Source organism: Gorilla gorilla, chromosome 4, assembly GCF_029281585.2.
Source record: "Gorilla gorilla gorilla isolate KB3781 chromosome 4, NHGRI_mGorGor1-v2.1_pri, whole genome shotgun sequence".
NCBI classification, from domain to species: domain Eukaryota; kingdom Metazoa; phylum Chordata; class Mammalia; order Primates; family Hominidae; genus Gorilla; species Gorilla gorilla.
In genome coordinates, this window is record NC_073228.2 from 87,763,862 (window position 1) to 87,786,337 (window position 22,476).

At 34.8% G+C, this 22,476-nt stretch overlaps 1 protein-coding gene and 1 pseudogene across 2 annotated transcripts in view; one reads left to right on the forward strand and one right to left on the reverse strand.

Annotated features, from left to right (window-relative positions):
- The window catches only part of HAPLN1 (hyaluronan and proteoglycan link protein 1), an 82,912-nt gene that overhangs the window by 49,129 nt on the left and 11,307 nt on the right, over positions 1-22,476 (reverse strand). Inside the window, exon 1 of one of the 2 annotated variants that reach the window (XM_063706658.1) lies at positions 5,810-5,891. The exons of the other annotated variant lie outside the window; for it this stretch is intronic. The gene's annotated coding sequence lies outside the window, so the exon portion shown is untranslated. Of the gene's footprint in view, positions 1-5,809; positions 5,892-22,476 lie in introns of those variants that run through there. 2 annotated transcript variants of the gene reach the window in all.
- On the forward strand, positions 16,078-16,173 carry LOC115934757 (uncharacterized; annotated as a pseudogene).

Below are 22,476 nucleotides of genomic sequence, written 5' to 3' on the forward strand. Positions count from 1 at the left end.
CAAAATAAGCCTCTCAGCAAGAGCATAAATTTCTGTTCAGGCATATGCATAAACAATATAAATAGCTATTTGCTGGCATCATGTTCAAAACATTCATTCAACAATGTTTTAGGAGCAAGTACATAAAATGGAATCTGTGTCCCTGAATATCTCTCACCATTATAGCATCTAAACAAGGAATGACCTCTTTAAATCTGAATCTCAGCATTTGGTGTCACACTAATGTGATGAGATACTCAACTTTGCTAATTAAAATTCAACTGACTTGACGAGAGTAATGTCCACATTGTATTATTAATCCTTGTATCTCCAGCACATATGCTGAAAAAATTTCTTCATAACTGTTTTGCAAGTTATATCTGTTAATTTTAATGTTTTAACATATCCTATTCCTTCATTTACATATTGGGGGGAAAGTGAGAGTATCAGAAGGATGGAATATCCCATTGATTTTTGCTCTTTGGTGTTAGCATATTTAAATTCTGGAAATGCATTTATATAGAACATTCTGAGTTATTGTTCTTGTACTGAAACATCAAAAGGCTGTTTTTACTCTCTTGGTTTTCTTAAGATACAAGCATTGGATAGACAAGAATTTCTATGACACAAAATAGGCCATGTGGGATGAGGTAAATTTGCTTTTATATCTGCCCATTCCTTCCTTTGTCTCAACCTTTTTGTCTTTTCTCTTTTTAGAACACTCTGGTATCCAGGACATTCTAGCTATGCATGCATCTACACTTCCAGGATTTCTGGTCAGACCCAAGTGTTAGCTCCTTCCTGACCCTCTCCCATTGAAACCATCATTTTCTTTGCCTTTAGTCTTCTGATACTCTCTTGCTTCTCCACTAATGCCTTTGACTTAAAGTTTTATTTTCTATAGTGTACATTTTAGGCATGGGAGAACTATTTTGTCCAAGGAGTCATCCCAGTGATCACTGACACACCATCCACTTTGGCTGCCTCTCATGAGGCACCAGGCTCCACATATCCCGATGTAGCAGCAGAGCTCCTGCCATTCTCTATTTAGTTCTCTTCACATGTTAAACTTTTCAATACCCACAATAGATCTGGCATGAGCTGACTGGCACAGTCCCCACTTTAAGAAGTCCTCATTCTCAGTCGTAAAATGAAGTTGCTTCAAAACACTAGCGTAATTGCCAAATCAAATTCTTTCCAATAATTAAATGCACATGAAAAGCAAATGGATGTTGACCTCTTTTGTGGGCATTCACGATTTTGGAAAATTTCCTGTGCTAGTATTTGCCAAATGCAGCTTTTGATTCTTTTTTTTTTTTTTTTTTTTTTTACTTTGGAGAATGAGTATTTGAGGAAAGCTTATTTAAATGGAAGACATTAATACAGACTGAAGAGAGAAGAGACAATAACTCTAGAAAATGATGCATTCAGGGAAACGGTGGACAGAAAACGAACTCTTCTATCACCCTCTGCTATGTACAGTGAGAAAGAGCTACTAAAAATTCCTCTAATAAAGCCATAAACAAAGAAAACTAAACTGAAGACCATGTCAATATGCATCTGTCAACAATGCCCATTTGGTCCATATTTGATGAGGCTGAGCAGAACCATGGGAACTTAAATTCAATGCCCTGTGTTGAGGCTTAAGTACAATTCTTAGTACACGCATTGTATTTGCACAGGCAAAATTCCATTTAGAATGAACTTGCCTGGAAGATTTGCAAAGCCTACAATAGGTGCATAGTCTACCTTATTTAAATTTACTCAGTCCATTGACCAATCAATCCCAAGTATTAGGCTCCTGTTTGTAGGAAATTTCCATTTTTCATGATAAAATTATTTTGGCTATTCTTCCTATTTGGAAAAATGGGGTGAGGAGCGTTAGGGATTGGTGGATTTAGCTAAGACAAAAGTTGAATATGCTGAGCACCTAAATAATGACTGTTCTCCTTGCCAAACTGCTACATACACATAGCTCGTGTATTAATGAAAATCTGAGTTATGGACATTTGCATAATGAAGATTACTAATATTACTGGCTTGTCCTATGTTTCCCTGGAAATATAGGCAGCTACATAAATGAACATTTTCATTAATAAAAGGCCTTATAACTGAACTACAATTTTTTTTCACTCCCCAGACAAGAAGAATACAAGGGAAAAAGGAGTCTCTGGAAGGGAATTAGAGTGCCCACAAAACCAACTTCAATAACTTTACTATTTTGCCTAGGGCAGGCTGCAGTGGAATGATAATATCAAGGGCACATATGGGGTGATTTTAGACTTGACAGTGAAATCAAATGTGCAGAATAGGCTAAATAATGGCCAATTTTCTCAGAAAGGGAGAGATTTTTTTATTTACTACATACCCCCAGATATTTAAAATTTATTATACAGTGATTTTACTATAGAAGGTTGTGTGTGTGTGCATGCACCTATAAAAGTAAACAAATCAGATAGTTTACACACACATGCCCCAAATTAATGGCTAATTCTAAACCCAAATATATAAACTTAAAATTTTTTCACTGGATTTATATAGAATTTTTCCTTCTGAAGGGTCAGAGATAGGAAATTGTGTATGAACAAACAAAATATCTAATTGCTATTCATTCTTTCTTAGCTTCAAAGCTAAAGAGCTAATGTTATTTTACATTTACAGTGTTATTACTGCACTGCTTTCTTCAAAGAGCTATTTTCTAGAAGACCACCCAGAAGTTTCAACTAATTGAGGAAGCAATCTTCAGTTTACTTAAATAGGAAGGCTACGTGGGACACATTCCTGGCATCAGTACTCCTCTGTCATATCTGTTTGTGCTGGATATAATGCAAAGGACAATGTTAAATTCTGAAAATACCCTAGACTGTTTCCCCCCATCAAACAACCAAAGCAAAAAATAGTTAATTTCTGATACCTTTTTCAGAAAGATTGTTTTATAATCTGGGCTTTGAAAATTCCAGGAAAAATGAACCACCCAAGGCGTTCATAAAAGCCAAAGTTACAGATGTAGAAACAGGTTTTTTAGTAATGTGATGTATTTCTGAGATTGTTGAAAGTGTAAGATGTTATTTGAAGTGGCACAGAATTAGCTGTTTGGTCACGGGAGAAACATCTGTAAATGGGAACTAAAAGGTTTTGTGAACAATTCTTTGAGAAATATGTTGGAATCTAGAATAAGTAAGATTGGGGTAATTTATGTGTGGAGATATGTTAATTCTATTTTCACAGATTTCATGGTAACATGCTATGGTTTATTAAATGGGGTTTATATATTTAAAGAGTCACATATTTTTCTTTTCAGATAAGGCCTTTCCATTTTTATCTGCTAATTTATGAATTTGCACACCCCTGATTTTCTCTTCCTTAGGGAAAAAAATATCTGACATAATTTCAATATTGTTAAAGACATTGAAAACTATTTATACAGCGATTATATATTCAGGCATATTATTATGATCAATTACCAAATCTAGTCCTTTAATACTATCCTGAGTATTTTATTAAAATAAGTCGCATATTTTTATTAGTTTTATATGCATGCATGTATTATTTTAGAGAAACTAGAAAAATGAAGAAAAGCAAAACTATGAAAATAAAACCACCTAGGACTTCTGTTTCTGATCAAGATGAAGTAAGAGGAGCAGTATTTACCCTTCTGTCTCAAACAACTAAAAAGATAATGGACAAAATACAGAAAAAACCAGACACTCAAGATGTTGGACATCAGGCAAAGAGCAGTAACTTCTGATTAATAGAAAACAAATGAGGTGAGTCATATAATTGTCCCAGTTTATTGCCGAAAGAAAGTTTTCATACAGTACAGGAAGAAGGAACCTACCTAGAGCCTGTTCAAAAACTTGAGCTGAGGCGTTGAGAGCCAAGAGTTCTGAAAATTGACGGTTCCTAGAGGTTGCAAGGCAGAAAAATAGAAATGAGAGGAAAGGAGAGAGTGACACAGAATTAACTTAGGATGTTTAGAGTTTTCTCCTAGAATATTCAGTTAAGGACTGACCAGTGCATATGTGTGAGAAATCTATCCAAGTCTAAGGAAAAAATGATCCTAAAGGATTAGTCTTCACCCAGAACTGGCAATAGCACCTGTTTCCAACAGGCAGTCTAAAAAGCCTCACAATTCTTGGAGAAGGTTTAAAATCTTAAGATGAATCTTTACTCGCTAGTGGAGGGAAAAGTAATACTAAACTTAAGGCAGCTCTAGGACCACCTAGCAAAATTTAAAAGAGTGACCTGAAAGAATCAAACTGTTTCTAAGTACCTTAACCATATCTCTGAACAACGTATAGTAATATTTGTAGGAATAAGTAGTATCCAGCCTTAATTAAACAAGGTAAAATTTAAAACATATGGAATCCAACAGAAAGCTACTGGGCTTACAAAGAAGCAGGGCATACCAATAATAATAATAATAATAAAGAGAAAACTTAGTCAATGGGCAGACCCAGAAATTATAAAAATGATAGTAGATACGGATGATAGAAACAGTAGATAAGAGCATTAAAATGCTATTATATCTATATTTCAAATGTTCAAGAAGCTAGAAGAATTATTGAATATGTTACATATAGAGGCATGAAAAAGACATTTACAACCAGCCTATATAAAACATTTAGAGATGAAAATGACATTGTCTAAGACAAAAAAAAATTGAATGGGATTAATGGCAGGTTAAACAATTCAGGATAAAAGATAAGTGAAGTTGAAGATGTTGCAATAATCAAAACTGTCCAAAATGAAGCAGGGAGAGGAAAAATGACTGAAAACTAAAAAGGAAAAGAGCATCACTAAACTGTGGGACAACTTAAGTGGCCAAAACATATGTAACTGGAGTCTCCAAAAGAGAGAAGGGGCAGAAAAAAATTTGAAGAAGTAATGACTGAAAAATTTCAAATTTGATAAAAATTACAAACTTACAGACCCAAGAATTTCAGCAAATATTCTAGCACAAGAAACATGCAGAAAATTAAACCAAAACCCTCAATAATGAAACTGCTTAAAACCAGTGATAAAGAGAAAATCTGAAAGAAAGGAAGAAAAAGACCCATTATTCACAGAGGAATAAAGGTAAAGATGAAAGCTGATTTCTTGTCTGAGACAAAGCAAGCAAGAAGACTGTGGAATGAGATCTTTAAAGTACTGAAAGAAAACTGTCCACCTAGAATTCTTTACTCTGCAAAAATATGTCTCATAGACAAAGGCAAATAAAGACTTTGTTAGACATACAAAGCTAAAATAATTCATCAATAGCCTACACAGAAATAAATATTTAAGAAACTTCTTCATGCAGAAGAAAAATGATAACAGTTGGTAAACTGGATTTATGCAAAGAATGAAGAGCACTGACTATACTAACTATAAGTAAGCACATTTTTCTCATTATGTAAATGTTTTTCAAAGATAATTGAAACCTTAAGGTAAAAATGATATGAATGTATGGTGGGGTTTTATATTTAGAAGCAAAATGCATGACAACTGCATAACAACATTTGCACAAAGACCATGTCTAAGGGTAATAGAAATATGTCATTGTAAGGTTCTTATATTAATACTTTACATGAAGTATAGTAGTCCCCCTTATCTTCAAGGGATACATTCTAAGACACCCAGTGGATGTTTGAAACTGTGGATAGTACCAAATCTTACATATGTTGTGTTTTTTCCTCTACACACATACCTATGATAAAATTTAATTTATAAATTAGGCACAGTAAGAAATTAACAATAATAAAATAGAGCAATTATAACAATATACTGTCATAAAAGTTATATGAGTATGGCCTCTCTCTCTCAAAATATTTTGTTTTACTATACTCACCTCTTTTCTGACTGTCATTGACTGCTGGTAACTGAAGCCAAAGAAAATAAAATTGCAGATATGAGCAGGACTACTGTAGTAAAATATCACCTGAAAATAGACTGTGAAAAGTTAAGGTATATACTATAAAACCTAAAGCAGCCAGTAGAAATGTAAACAAAGACTCATAGCTAATAAACTGACAAAGGAGACAGAATGGAATTTTTGGAAAATATTCAAGTTATTTCAAAAGAAGATAGAAAAAGAAGAGGGAAGAGAATGAAGAACAGAAGAGGCAAATAGAAAAATTAGCAAGATAGTGGATTCAGAGACAAGCATATCAATATTTTAATTAAGGGTAAATCATCTATAAACCTCCATTGAAAGGCAGAGATTGTCAGGTTGGATTTAAAAGAACCACTATATGTTTTTTAAGATAATCTAAATAAGAAAGACAAGAATATACGACAAGTAAAAGGATGGGAAAATACATAATATGCTAACACTAACCAAAAGGGAGATAGAGACACTATATTAAAATCAGACAAAATAGATTTCAGAATAAAAAATATCAGCAGGGGAAAAGAGAGCAATTTCATAATGATAAAGTGTCCAATTATCAGGAGAACATTACAACATTAAAAATGTATACTTCTAATAACAGAGGTTCAAAATACCTGAAGCAAAATGATATAGAATTGTAAAAGATTAGAGCATCCCTTTATCAACAATTGATGGAACAAGTAAGCAGAAAAATCAGAAAATATATAGAAGACTTAACCAACCTCACCTAATTAATATTTATAAAATGTTCTATTCAACAAGAGCAAATACACATTCTTTTCAAATGCATACCAACCACTTACCAAGATAAACTATATTCTGGGTCATAAGACAATTCTCAATAAATGTAAAAGGATTTATGTGAGGCAAAATATATTCCCTAAGTATAGAATTAAGGTAGAAATCAAAAACAAAAAGATATGTGGGATACTTCTATCTATTTGGAAACTAAAGCACAAAATTTTAAATAACCCAAGGGTCAGTGAAAAAATCAAAAGGGCTATTAAAATTATTTTAAACTGAATAAAAATTAAAACATAGCATATCAAAATCTCTGGGATGCAGTGAAGCAATACTTAGTTTAAAAAGTATTCCCCTAAACACATACTAGAGAAGAAAAGTTTCAAATCAATGACTTCAGATTCCACATTAAGAAACTAGAAAATGAAGAGCATATGAAACCCATTGTAAGCAGAACAAGAAAATAATAATATCAGAGTAAAATAAGTAAAAACAAAAGATGGTTCTTTGAAAAGATCAATATAATTCATAAAACTCTATACAAGCTAATCTGATAAAATATAAAAGATATGAATTATCAATATAATGAATGAAATAGATAATATCTATCAATTCTATAGAAATAAACAATAAGAAAATATTATGAAACTTTGTTTTAATAAATTCAGTGAGTTAAATGAAATGGTGAAATTCTTTGAAAGATAAAAATTGCCAACACTCACACAAGAAACAAATAGCCTGAAGGCCCTATATCTATTTTTTAAAAATCAAATTTTTAGTTTAAAAATTCCCATGAATAACAACAAAAATGAACAAACAAATAAACAAAACCAATTCCAGGCCTGGGTGACTTCACCATGGAATTTCGCCAAACATTTAAAGAAGAAATAATATCAACTTTACACAAACTGTTAGATTAAATTGAAGAGGAGAGAATATTTCCCAATTTATTCTATGAGGCTAGCATTATTTCAATACCAAAATCAGACAAAAACATTTCAAGAAAAGTAGATTACAAATCAATTACCCTTCACAAACATAAACGTAAAAATTTTAACAAAATTTTAGCAAATGTAATCCAAAAAGATATAAAATGGATTAATACAAAATGGGGTTTATCCCAGAAATTTAAGGTTTTCTTTACATTTCAAAATCAATGTAATTCATTATATATGTATTTTTGAAATGGAGTCTCACTCTTGTCACCCAGGCTGGGGTGCAGTGGTGCAATCTTGGCTCACTGCAACTTCTGCCTCCTGGGTTCAAACAATTATCCTGCCTCAGCCTCCCGAGTAGCTGGGATTACAGGCACATGCCACCATGCCCGGCTAATTTTTGTATTTTTAGTAGAGATGGGGTTTCGCCATGTTGGCCAGGCTGGTCTTGAACTCCTGACCTCAGGAGATCTACCTGCCTCGGCCTCCCAAAGTGCTGGGATTACAGGTGTGAGCCACCACACCCAGCCATAATGCATTACATTAAGAGATAGAAAGATAGACACATCAATCAATCGATTGCTCAACAGATAAAACAGACCACTAAATAGATTTATATATATATATATATATTTAGTGTATCTATTTTCCTGTATCTATTGAGATGTTTATATAGATATATACAGAGATAAATATATATCTATATAGATATCTATGGATATCTATCTATATAGATAAATATATTTATATATAGATAAATATATATCTGTATTTATATAAACATCTCAATAGATACAGGAAAAGTATTTCACATAATCCAACATCCATTCCAACTAAAAACTCTTAATAAAGAAGGAATAAAAAGGAACTTCCTCAATCTGATAAAGGGCATCTATGTTCAACCCACAGCTAACATCATACTTGATGGTAAAAGACTAAATTATTTATTCCTAAAACCAGAAAAAAGGCAAGCATTTACGTTTTTACCATTTACTTTAAACATCCTAGTGGAGGTTCCCAGAGAGTGGAATTAAGGCAAGAAAAAGAAATAGAAGTCAAACAGATTGGAAAGGAAGAATTAAAACTTTTTATTTACAGATAACATGGCAGTCTACACAGAAAAATCATAAAAAGTCTACAAAAAAGCTACTGTAACATATAAACTAAGTTTAAAAGTTGCTGGATATATGATCCATTTGCAAACATCATTATATTTTTATACACTGGCAATGAATAATCAAAAATTGAAATTTAAAGAATACCATATACCAAAGCATAAAAATATTTAGGGAAAAATAGCCAACAAATATGCAAATTGTACTCTGAAAGTTACAAAACATGTTCAGATAAATTAAATGAGACATAAATAAATGGCAAGATACGGTATTTTCATAAAACAGGCTCAATATCATTAAGAGATTCAGTCTTCCCAAGCTGACCCATAAATTCAATGCATTCAAATCAAAATTTTAGCCCACATTTGGTAGAAAGGTACAAGGTAATTTTAACATTCATATGTAAATGTAAATTCCCTGGAATAGCCAAAATTTTTTAGAAAAGGAATTTACAAAAGAAAGAAGCAAAGTTGAAAGCACAAAGAGTTGTGCTACCTGACTTTAAGATTTATAATAAAGTTATAGTAATTAAGAGAGTATGGTATTTACAATGTGGTATACAAAAAGATCAGATACAAAATTTTAAAAAGAATTTCATTCATATGGCCAAACTGCTCTTCAGAAAGGTTCTCAAGTTTTATTTCTACCTATAGATTGAATAAAGAAAATACTCTTGCCTGTGTATAATTTTAAATATATACATTTGATAGACAAAAATTTGGTAGGCTTATGTTTGTATTAATTTGCTTTGCTCTAATTACAAATGACATAAAAAAATTTTGTCCATGCTCATCAGTCACTTACATTTCTCCTTTTGTGAATTGCCGTATTTTAACTGTTGCCTATTAGTTGCTATTGAGTTTTGAAACATTAAAAAACTAATGTAATTTGTATATCATAAAATGCACTCTTTAAGCATACAGTGCAGTGGTTTTTAGTACATTCCTCAAGTTGTGCAACCATTACCACTACCTGTTTCCAGAACATTTCCATCACCCCTAAAAGAAACTGTGTACCTATGAGCTGTTATTCCCTGTTCCCTCCCCCACCAGGACTCCTGGCAACCACTAATCTACTTTCTGTCTCTATGGATGCCATTCTAAATGATTCTAAATGATTCAATGAATTCAATGATTTCAATGAATTTAATGATTCAATGAATATTCAATGAATATTCTAGATGATTCAATGAGTCTATTCTAGATGATTCAACAAATCATCTAGAATAGGCAAATTCATAGAAACAGATATATTGACTGATGTAAATTGAATCATATAATTTGTGGTCCTTTTATGCCTGGCTTCTTTCACTTAGCATAATGTTTTCAGTGTTCGTTCTGTAGCAAGTATCAGTACTTCATTCTTTTTATGTGTGAATACTATTCCATTCCATCTATATAGGTACCACATTTTATTTATCTGTTCATCAGTTGATGGACAATTGAGTTATTTCCACTTTTGGGCTTTAATGAATAATGCTGCTATTAACATCCATGCACAAGTTTTTGTATGAACATATTTTTTGAATTCTGGGCCTTATCTACCTAGCAATGGAATATGGTAACTATATGTTGAACTCTTTGAGAAACTGCCGAACTGTATTCCAAAGCATGGCACTGTTTTATGTTCATGCAACCATGCATGAGGGTTCCAATTTCTCCACTCTCCACATCCTCACTGACACTTATTATTGTATGCCTTTTTCATTATAGCCATCCTAGGGGGTATGAAGTGATATCTCGTTAGCGGTATAACTCGTATTTTCCTAATGACTAATGATGTTGACTGTCTCTTGATGTGCTAATTGGCCATTTGTACATCTCTTTGGGAGAAATGTCTATTCCAATCTTTTGTCCATTTTTTAATTGGGCTGTTTATTTTTTAATTGTTGAATTAGAATTTTTTTATATATTCTGGATATATACTAGCATAAGATTGGCAAATATTTTTCTCCCAATCTTTTGGGATGTCTTTTTATTTTCTTGATATTGTCCTTTGAAGTACTAATGAGGCCTCATTTATTAATATCACTTTGGTTGCGTGGCTTTTGGTATCATATCTAGGAAACCACTGCTTAATCAAAGGTCATTAATATTTACACCTATGTTGTCTTCAAAAGTTTTATAGTTTTAGTTCTTATATTTAGTCTTCAATCTATTTTGAACGAATTTTTGTTTATGATGTGAGGTAGGGTCCAATTTCATTCTATGTCTGGGTCTGTCTACTTCTCCCAGCATCTCAGTTTTCCACTGAGAAGTCTGCTGCCAGACATACTGGAGCCCCATTGTATGTTATTTTTTTCTTTTCTTTTCCTGCTTTGTAAGGAGTATACTTTCCTCACTGAATTTTCTTGGTACTCTTGTCAAAAATCTGCTATCGATTTTTAAAAACTCTTTGCATATTAAAGATACTGCTTCTTTTTCTGTGGCATATGTTAAAAAATTTCCCTGTATTTTGATTTATAGTTTTTATGTCTAGAATTAATGAGAATTTATGAAACTAAATCTATCAGTGTTTTCTTTAATGAATTCTTCTGCCATTATTATTATAAGAAATCCACCTATAGTTCCCCTAGTAGTAGTTCATGAAAATAATATAAATAGCTACCAATTGTTCATTACTTTCTATGGTGCTTTACATATATTATCTTGGCAGTATCTTGGCTACAAACACTATGAGGCAAATACTGTCAAAAATTCTATTTTATAATGGATAATGAAACTCAGGGCTTAAGTAATTTGCACAAGGTGCAGAACTGATACACAGTAAAAATCTTAATTGGAATTTAAATTCAGGTCTACTTGACCCCATAGTACAATTTCTAAAATAAGTGAAATGAATTTGAACTTCATCAGCATGGATATAGAAGGTTTCTCCAAAATTTTTCTAATACGGTATCTTATACATGATACTCAATTCTATTTAAAGAGCAGCATCTCTTGATTAAGTAGAAGTATAATATTTTTAGCAGAGAATATGCTATTTTAAATTTTTTAAAAACTTGTTAAATATGTTTTTAATTCCCATTTAGTATATAAGATATTTAACATCAAATTCACTGTTGTGTATAAATTATTAACCACTGGTGAATAAAAGGTGCTAAGGCAGTAAAAAGTGAGCTTTGTCATTCAAAGAGTACATAAAAGGAAGAGGCTTTGAAAATGTAAATAGCCAAACATAGAATATTAAATGCAGTGTACTTTACCATCAAACAACTATTGAAGGAGATTATTTTTCTCAAATGTGTCCAAAATGTTTGTTAAAACTATACAGTGACTCCACTTTGTTAGGGCAATGTACATAGTGGCTGCTCACTCTGAATGACGCCTTCCAGCAAAGGTGTCCTTAAGAAGGAAATGTACAGTTCAGATTGTAAATCACCACGGCCTAGGATGCTACTGTTTTACTTCTAGCAGAAATCTTGTGGGCTAGTTAGAAAGCTGCTCTGCTACTGAGAGATCTTTAATCAAAAGGTATAAATGTTCCCCAGAGCATGAATATAATTATGTTAAGATCTAAACTCCACAGTCAATATACTATAAGGCATTTTATGTATGCTTACATGTTTTTCCAATTGTGTATCAGAGCCCAGATGATAAAAAAAGTTTTACCACCCATTCAGATCTAATTTTCCTGTCCTGTTCACCAATATGCCAAAAATTCAGATTTGTGATTCACGGGAACATTCTGCTACATAGGTGAAATGTGTAAACAAATAAATACCTGATTTCTGATATACCGAACATTAAATCAATCATGTTCCATAGTTTCTGATAATAAGCTTAACAACCAATTATACTATTGATAACAATAGGAGCATGAAGCAAACAACACTTCTACTTTAACATTAAAAGCAGAGTACCAAAATGCTTCCTGCTGGTAAACTGAAACAATTGTTTTATTTAAAAACTACACCTTCACACCTGTAATCTCAGCACTGTGGGAGGCCGAGGTGGGTGGATCATGAGGTCAAGAGATGGAGACCACCCTGGCCAACATGGTGAAAACCCATCTCTAGTAAATACACAAAAATTAGCTGGGCATGGTGGCTCATGCCCGTAGTCCCAGTTACTTGGGAGGCTGAGGCAGGAGAATCACTTTAACCCAGGAGGCGGAGGTTACAGTGAGCTGAGATTGCACCACTGCACTCCAGCCTGGGTGACAGAGTGAGACTCCATCTCAAAAAAAAAGACAACCACCACCACCACCACCACAACAAAAATTACATGTATCTACTCTGATACTGCATACAAACACTTTTCTTTTTAAAAGAGAAAAGAATGGATTTCCAATTATTGCCAATGTGTCATTCCTGAAGGACCCTTTTCCCACCCATCAGTTTGAGGTGACAGCTACTGGCTTATAGCAATATCCATCACGATTCAAAATTTAGAATATTATTATGCAGAAGTCAAATACTGTTCACCTCTCATCCTCACCATGGACACTGTCATCTGGTGCAGGCAAGGAGGAATAGAGAAAGGAGAAAATTTTGCAAACGAGGAGAAAAATTTGCCAAGAATACATAGTAATATAAATTAAGGTCACATTTTGTTTTATACCAATTACAGTAAAGTGGTATTTTCCTTTAACTGTTTATGTCTCAAACTCTCCTTTCAAACTTTTTTTTTTTTTTTTTTTTTTTTACTTTTAGGCAGCTAATGCACTACCATTCATAATGACTATTAGACTAAGCTAGGTTTCAATTTTTGCTATGATCTATCAGTTTAAGGGTGCAGATAGTCAACGATGGTGCAAGGCTCCTCTCATTCTGCTCTCTGAAGATTAATTTGAAAGAGTAACCATATGTAATGAAATAAGGACACAGTAAAAGAGTGCAGATGATTAATGCCTTCTATTTTCAAAATAAAGTTTTTCAACTCTGCGTTAACATTTATTTTCCATATATCTGGTGCACTAGCTATTAGTTTAATAAAAGGCGACCTTCCCAGTGACAAGGACATTATCTTATTAATTTCTGTAATTCTGTTACACTATCAGTCAAGAGGTTTACTTTCAAGTGATGTTAATATAAATGAGAGTTTTCCTTTTAGTCTTATAGTTCCAAGGCTCAAAGCCTGTATATGGGTTGTAAAGCTAATACTAGACTAATTGCAATGTGACTTGAGAGCTAGAATAGAACCATCTGCAAAATTTGGAACGATGTGACAAAAATAACAAAATTTTGCAGGAAAAACATAATGCTTTGCATTTAGAAATAGACATCCCAAATATGGAAAAGCTATTAAACTTATTTCGTGTAGCTTCACAAAGCAAAACTGGACCAAGTGGGTGGAAGTCAAGAAATCAAATTTTGCACACTGTCAGGAAGAATTTCCTAATAAGTCATCTAAAAGTGAAATGAATTGCCCTGTGAAGTACACAGTGCTTTCTGCTACCGCAGGTGTTTAGGCAGATCAACAAACATCTGCCTATTGTATTACACAGGGGATTTGAGAGTAGGTGGGTGTTTGGAACACATTTGGTCCTTTGATCTCTACAGTTTCAAATCTGACCTTTCAGCTCAGAATTTTGAAGCATGTAAAGATGGATAAAACAACTCATTAACAAAGACACTATAAATAAATAAAAGACATTTCAACAGTTGATTATATTCAACACATGAAAAAGTATATGAGGCGGGGCACGGTGACTCACGCCAGTAATCCCAGCACTTTGGGAGGCCGAGGCGGGTGGATCACCTGAGGTCAGGAGATCAAGACCAGCCTGGCCAACACGGTGAAACCCCGTCTCTACTAAAAGTACAAAAAATTAGCCAGACGCAGTGGTCCCAGCTGCTTGGGAGGCTGAGGCAGGAGAATTGCTTGAACCCGGGAGACGGAGGTTGCGGTGAGCTGAGATCGCTCCACTGCTCTCCACCTTGGGCGACAGAGCGAGACTTCGACAAAACACACACACACACACACACACACACACACACACAAAATCTATATGAAGTAATCGAGATACGAATAAAATATTAAGAGAGAAATGAGAAAGAAGTGACTAATTCCAGCTAGTGGCACAATGCAAGGTTACCGGGAGGAAGTGTTACATGAATGATGCAAGCATGAGCCATGTTTCAGGTGGGAGGGATAAAATGATAAGGGATTCCTGCTTGAGAGAAGTGTGTGAGCTCAGAATTAGAGGAGTAGAACTGCATAAATGTTTGGGAAGAGAAGTTAGATATCCTGAGAGATTTTAATGATTGAAATCTTTGTGATAAATTTGGCTTTTACTTTGGCCTGCCTTTCATGGCTTAAAAAAATAGATATAACATTGTCAAATATCCTGTATAAATTATAAACTTTTCAGTCATCATTTTTCTTTTTATAACTTAAAATTACATTAGATAGTGATAAAGATGGATATGAACATCTCAAACTGCTTCCAGAATTTTGGCTTGTTAGCAATAAGACTGTAGAGCATCTACAAAGACTGCAGGAACTGAGTCCCCACTAAAATTTATCTCAGCACAGCATCTTCAGGGAGCTAGGCACACTGATAATCCCTCTAGGCTTGAAGGGTTTGGTCTCTCAGAGAAAGCAGGCCATGAAGATAAGGGTTACTCAGAACATAGTCAAGCCAACCCACTGATTTTTGGCATTTCTTAAAGTGGAAAGAAAAGGAAATTTTCCAAGTAGCTGATTTTCTTACTCGTTAGTCTGTCTAGTGTCTTTTGTTTCTGAAAGCTTTCAATATGCCCTCTTTTTTTTTCCCCAACAGTTTTCCTTTTTTTTTTTGAGACAGTCTCGCCCTGTTGCCCAGGCTGGAGTGCAGTGGAGCAATTTCAACTCACTGAAGACTCCGCCTCAGCCTCCCTAATAGCTGGGACTACAGGCATGCACTACCACACTTGGCTAATTTTTGCATTTTTAGTAGAGATGGGGTTTTGCCATGTTGGCCAGGCTGGTCTTGAACTCTTGACCTCAAGAGATATGCCTGCTTCAGCCTTTCAAAGTGCTGGGATTACAGGTGTGAACCACCATATCTGGCCTCCAGCAATTTTCTTATGCCATGCCTGGGTGTGGGTGTTTTACTTTTTGGTGTTTATCCTGTTGGGGCATTGCAGTGCTTCCTGAATCTGTGACTTGTTGGACAGCCACAGACATTATTCCTAAAATATTTTTTCTGCCCCATTTGCGTTTACTCCATCTGAGATGCCTATTTCTATATCTCACATGTCTTTTACTACCACTGCCCCCTGCTCCTGGAAGTTTCATTTTTCTCTCCAATTTTAGCCTGGTTACTTTTGTCAGACCTATTTTCGAGTTTACTAATCACCTCCTCAATGTTTCTAAACTTTCCTAAACTCATGTATTGAGTTTTTAATTTTAGTCATTACATTGTTTTTAGTTCTAGGATTCCCATTTGAATGTTTTTTTGTAGTTTCCAGTTCTTTTTTTAAAATTCTCTACTTTAATATCTAATTTCTGTGCTTGCTTAAGTAGCACACACACTAAAATTGGAACGATTAGCATGGCCCCTGCGCAAGGATGACACACAAATTAGTAAAGTGTTCCATATTTTTCATAAGTATTATCAGCATGATAGACCAAGCTGAGGGAAGAATCTCAGAACTTGAATACTGTCTCTCTGAAATAAGACAGTCAGACTTATGAGGACTTATAAAGAAAAAAGAATGAAGAATGAACAAAACCTCCAAGAAGTATGAGATTATGTAAAAAAACTAAATCTACAAATCATTGGCATTCCTGAAAGGGATGGGGAGAAAGCCAACAACTTGGAAAGCAGATTTCAGGATATCATCCTAGAATCTAGCAGGATTTCTCTGTATTTCCTGAACTTGACTGTTGGCCTCTCTGGCAAGTTTTGGGAAAGGCCCAGAGAGGCCATAGTTGACTTCAGGAAATACAGAGAACCCCTGCAAGTTTCTACACAAAAAGAACATCCTAAAGACACATAATCATCAGATTTTCGAAGATTAAAATGAAAAAAAAGAATGTTAAAGGCAACTAGAGAGAAAGGGCAGGTCACCTAGAAAAGGGAAGCCCATCATACTAACAGCAGACCTCTCAGCAGAAACCTTACAAGCCAGAAGAGACTGGGGGGCCTATATTCAACAGTCTCAAAAAAAAAAAATCTTCAACCAAGAATTTTATGTCCAGCTGAACTAAGCTTCCTAAGTGAAGAAGAAATAAGATCTTTTTCAGATATGCAAATGTTTAGGGAGTTCATTACCACCAGACCTGTCTTACAAGAGATCTTGAAAGGAGCACTAAGTATGGCAAGGAAAGACAGCTACTAGTTAATACAAAAGCGCACTTAAATATACAGGCAAGTGACACTATAAAGCAACCACACAAACAAGTCAGGATAATAACTAGCTAACAACATGACAGGATCAAATCCACATATATCAATACAAACCTTGAATGTAAATGGGATAAATTTCTCACTTAAAAGGCACAGAGTGGCAAACTAGATTAAAACGCAAGACTCAATGGTATGCTGCCTTCAAGAGAGATACCTCACACATAACAACACCCATAAGCTCAAAATAAAGGGATGGAAGAAAATCTACTAAGCAAATGGAAAACAGAAAAAAACAGGAGCTGCAATCCTAATTTTGGAACAACAGACTTTAAACTAACAAAGATCAGAAACTAACGAAGAAGGGCATTAAATAATAATAAGGTGTTCAATTCACCAAGAAGATCTGACTATCCTAAATTTATATGCACCCAACATAGGAGCGCCCAGATTCATAAAGCAAATTCTTAGAGACCTGCAAAGAGACATAAGACTCCAACATAGTAATAGTGGGACAGTTCAACATTCCACTGACAGTATTAGACAGATCATCAAGGCAGAAAATTAAAAAAGATATTCAGGACCTGAACTCAACATTGGAGCAAATGGATCTGATAGACCTCTACAGAACTGTCCATCCAAAAACAACAGAATATACATTTTTTTTCTCATCAACAGATGGCACATTCTAAAACTCAGCCAATAATTAGACATAAAACAATGATCAGCAAATGCAAAAGAAGCAAAATCGTACCAAACACACTCTCAGACGATATTGCAATAAATAAAGAAGTCAAGACTAAGAAAATTGCTTGGCCAGGCACAGTGGCTCACATCTGTAATCCCAGCACTTTGGGAGGCTGAGGCAGGTGGATTACCTGAGGTCAGGAGTTTGAGACCAGCCTGGCCAACATGGCAAAACCCTGTCTCTGCTAAAAATACAAAAATTAGCTGGGCATGGTGGCATGCACCTGTAATCCCAGCTACTCGGGAGGCTGAGGCAGGAGAATCATTTGAACCTGGGAGGCGGAGATTTCAGTGAGCCGAGATCGCATCATTACACTCCAGCCCGGGTGACAAGAGTGAAATGTTGCAAAAAAAAAAAAAAGAAAGAAAGAAAGAAAGAAAATTGCTCAAAGCCACACAATTACATGGAAATTAAACAACATGCTCATGAATGACTTTTGGGTAAATAACGCATAAGGCAGAAATCATTAAGTTCTTTGAAACTAATGACAACAAAGACATAACATACCAGAATTTCTGGGACACAGCTAAGGCAGTGTTAAGAGGGAAAGTCATAGTACTAATTTCTCACATCAAAAAGTTAGAAAGATTTCAAATTAATGACTAACATCACAACTGAAAGAATTAGGGAGGCAAGAATAAATCAACCCCAAAGCTAGCAGAAGACAAAAAACAATCAAAATCAGAGCTAAATGGAAGGAAACTGAAACACAGAAAAACACTCAAAAGATAAACAAATCCAGGAGTTGGTTTTTTGAAAAAATTAATAAGATGGATAGACTGCTAACTAGGGTAATAAAGAAGAAAAGAGAGAATATCCAAATAAACATGATTAGAAACGACAAAGAGGATGTTACCACTGACCCCATAGAAATATTAATAAAAACAACCATCTGAAACTACTATGAACACCTCTATGCACACAAACTAGAAAACCTAGAAAAGATGGATAAATTTCTGGAAACATGCACCCTCCTAGAACTAAACCTGGAATAAACTGATTCCCTGAAAAAGACCTAAAATAAGCTCTAAAATTGAATCAGTAATAAATAGCCTACCAACCAAAAAAAAAAAAAAAAAGCCCAGGGCCAAGTGAATTCACAGCGAAATTCCACCAGATGTACAAGAAAGAGCTTGTACCATTCCAAAAAATCAAGAAGGAGGGACTCCTCCCCAACTCATTCTATGAGGCCAGCATCATCCTGATACCAAAACATGACAGACACAACAACAACATCAAAAAACTTCAAGCCAATATCCTTGGTGAACATTGATGCAAAAATCCCTAACAAAATACTTGAAAACTGAATCTAGCAGCACATGAAAAGCTAATCCATCATGTTCAAGTAGGCTTTATACCCACGATTTAAGGCTGGTTCAACATACACAAATCAATAAATGTGATTCATCACATAAACAGAACTAAAGACAAAACCCACATGATTATCTCAATAGATGCAGAAAAGGCTTTCCATAAATTTCAACATCGCTTCATGTTAAAAACTCTCAATAAACTAGGTATTGAGGGAACATACCTCAAAATAGGAAGAACCATCTATAACAAACCCACAGCCAACATTATACTGAATGGGCAAAAGCTGGAAGCATTCCCTTTGAAAACCAGCACAAAACAAGGATGCCCTCTCTCACCACTTTTATTTAACATAGTATGGGAAGTCCTAGCCACAGCAATCAGGCAAGAGAAAGAAATACAGGGAATCCAAATAGGAAGAGAGGAAGTCAAATTATCTCTGTTTGCAGATGACATGATTCTATATCTAGAAAACCCTATAGTTCTGTCTCAAAATCTCCTTCAGCTGATAACTTCAGCAAAGTTTTGGGATGCAAAGTAAACATACAAAAATCACTAGCATTCCTATACACCACCAGGAGCCAAGCCAAGAGCCAAATCAGGAACACAATCCCATTCAAAATTGACACAGAAAGAACAAAGTACCTAGGAATACGGCTAACCAGGGAGGTGAAAGATTTCTACAGTGAGAATTACAAGACACTGCTCAAAGAAATCAGAGAATACACAAACAAATGGAAAAATATCCTTCACATGCTTATGGATAGGAAGAATCCATATATCATTAAAATGACCATACTGCCCAAAGCAATTTATAGATTCAATGCTATTCCTATCAAACTACCAGTGACAGTCTTCACAGAACTAGAAAAAACTATTTTAAAATTCATATGGAACCACAAAAGAGCCCAAATAGCCAAGGCAGTCCTAAGGAAAAGGAAGAAAGCTGGAAGAATCACATTATCCACCTTCAAACTATACTACAGGGCTACAGTAACCAAAACAGCATAGTATTGGTACAAAAACAGGCACATAGTGCAATGGAACAGAATAGAAAGTCCCCAAACAAGACCACTCACCTACGACCGTCTGATCTTTGACAAAACTGATAAAAACAAGCAATGGGGAAAAGACTCCCTATGCAATAAGTGGTGCTGGGATTACTGGCTAGCGATATGCAGAAGATTGAAGCTGGATCTCTTCCTTAAGCCATATACAAAAATCAACTCAAGATTAATTAAAGACTTAAATGTAAAACTAAAAACTGTAAAAATCCTGGAAGACAACTGAGGCAATACCATCCTGGAAACAGGAACAGGCAAAGATATCATGACAAAGACACCAAAAGCAATCACGACAAAAGCAAAATTTGACAAATGGGATCCAATTAAACTGAAGAGCTTCTGCACAGCAAAATAAACTGTGAACAGAGTAAACAACCTACAGAATGGGAGAAAATGTTTGCAAACTATACATCTGTAAGAACTTAAGCAAATTTACAGGAGAAAAAAGAGAAAAACAAACAATCCCATTTAAAAGTGGGCAAAGGACGTCAACAGACTTTTCCGAAGAAGGCATACATGCAGCCAACAAGTATATGTTATAAAAGCTCAATATCACTGGTCATTATAGAAATGCAAATCAAAACTACAATGAGACACCATCTCACACAGTCAGAATGGCTATAATTAAGAAGTCAGAAAATAACAGATGCTGGTGTGGTTGTGGAGGAAAGCGAACACTTACACACTGTTGGAGGGAATGTAAGTTAGTTCAAACATTGCAGAAAGCAGTATGATGAGTCCTCAGAGAGCTAAAGCAGAACTACCATTCCACCCAGCAATCCCAGTACTGGGGATATACTCAGAGGAATATAAATCATTCTACCACAAAGATACATGCACACGTATATTCATTGCAGCTCTATTGACAATAGCAAAGACATGAAATCAATCTAAATGCCCATTAATGACAGACTAAATAAAGAAAATGGGATACATATACACCATGGAATACTATGCAGCCATAAAAAAGAACAAGATAATGTCTTCTGTGGGAATATGGATGGAGCTGGAGGCCAGTATCCTTAGCAAACTAACACAGGAAAAGAAAACCAAATACTATATGTTCTCACTTATAAGTAGGAGCTAAATGATGAGAACTCATGAACTGTAAGAAGGGAACAATAGACAATGGGGTCTGTTGAGGGTGGAGGTTGGGAAGAGGGAAAAGAGCAGGAAAAGTAACTATTAGGTACTAGACTTAGTATGTGGATGATGAAATAATCTGTACAACTAACCCCCATGACACCAGTACCTATATCACAAACTTTTACATGTATCCACTAAACTAAAAGTTAAAAAAAAGGATTCTAAATTAGAATAAGTATTTTACTTATATAGTAGATACTCTTCCTTCTGCTACATTAAAAATATTTACACTTTGAAACAGCAGGAGGAGTATGAAAACATTTCTATAAAACATCTAAAAATTATCAGTTTATCTTTTGTCTTTTCTTTTTTTCTTTTTTTTTTTTTGAGACACAGTCTCTGTCACCTAGGCTGGAGTGCAGCGGCGTGATCTCAGCTCACTACAACCTTCCCTCCAAGGTTCAAGCTGTTTTCCTGCCTCAGTCTCCCGAGTAGCTGGGACTACAGGCATGTGCAACCATGCCCTGATAATTTTTTTTGTATTTTTAGCAAAGACGGGTTTTCACCATGTTGGTCAGGCTGGTCTTGAACTCCAGACCTCCCAAAGTGCTGGGATTACAGGCGTGAGCCACCGTGCTCAGCCCAGTTTATCTTTCTAGCCATGTATTTCTCTAAACTCACAGAGATATCTGGAATTCAACTAACTAAATGTGTAAGTAGTGTGCTTGTATTTTTCTGTATTGCCTATTTTCATATTGGGCAAATGTTCTTTTTACACAGTAAATAAAAGGCAAAATGCTTTCCTAAAAATAATCTAATTTCTTAAGCATATTAATCACATAAAGCCTATGTCTGAAAAGTCTAATATTTACATCTCCTATTGGTCTATTTCTATTTTCTGTTTTACTATCTTGGCTTTTTCGGTCATTGAATCCTGTCAGCTAGTATATTGGGTAATTTTATTTAATTAATTTATTTATTTTACAAAATTTCCATTTTTATTTTAGATTCAGGGAGTGTATGTGCCGGTTTGTTGCAAGGGTATGCTGCATGATGCTGAGGTTTGGGCTTCTATTGATCCCATTGCCCAGACAGTGAACATACTGTTTTGGGTAAGTTTAGATGAGGCTGCTTTCCAGCTAAGAGCTCAAGCCAGGTCACTAAGAACCTTGCAAATCACTTAAAATAATTTGGACCTAATTGTCACAGCAATGAAAAGACATTGAAGCACTTTAAGTGGGGAGATATTTTCATATTTACACTTTAGAACAGTGACTCTAGCTTCAGTGTGAGGGAATAAATTAGAAAGTAACAAGATGGGAGACACAGAGACTGATGGGTGAGGTTTGCA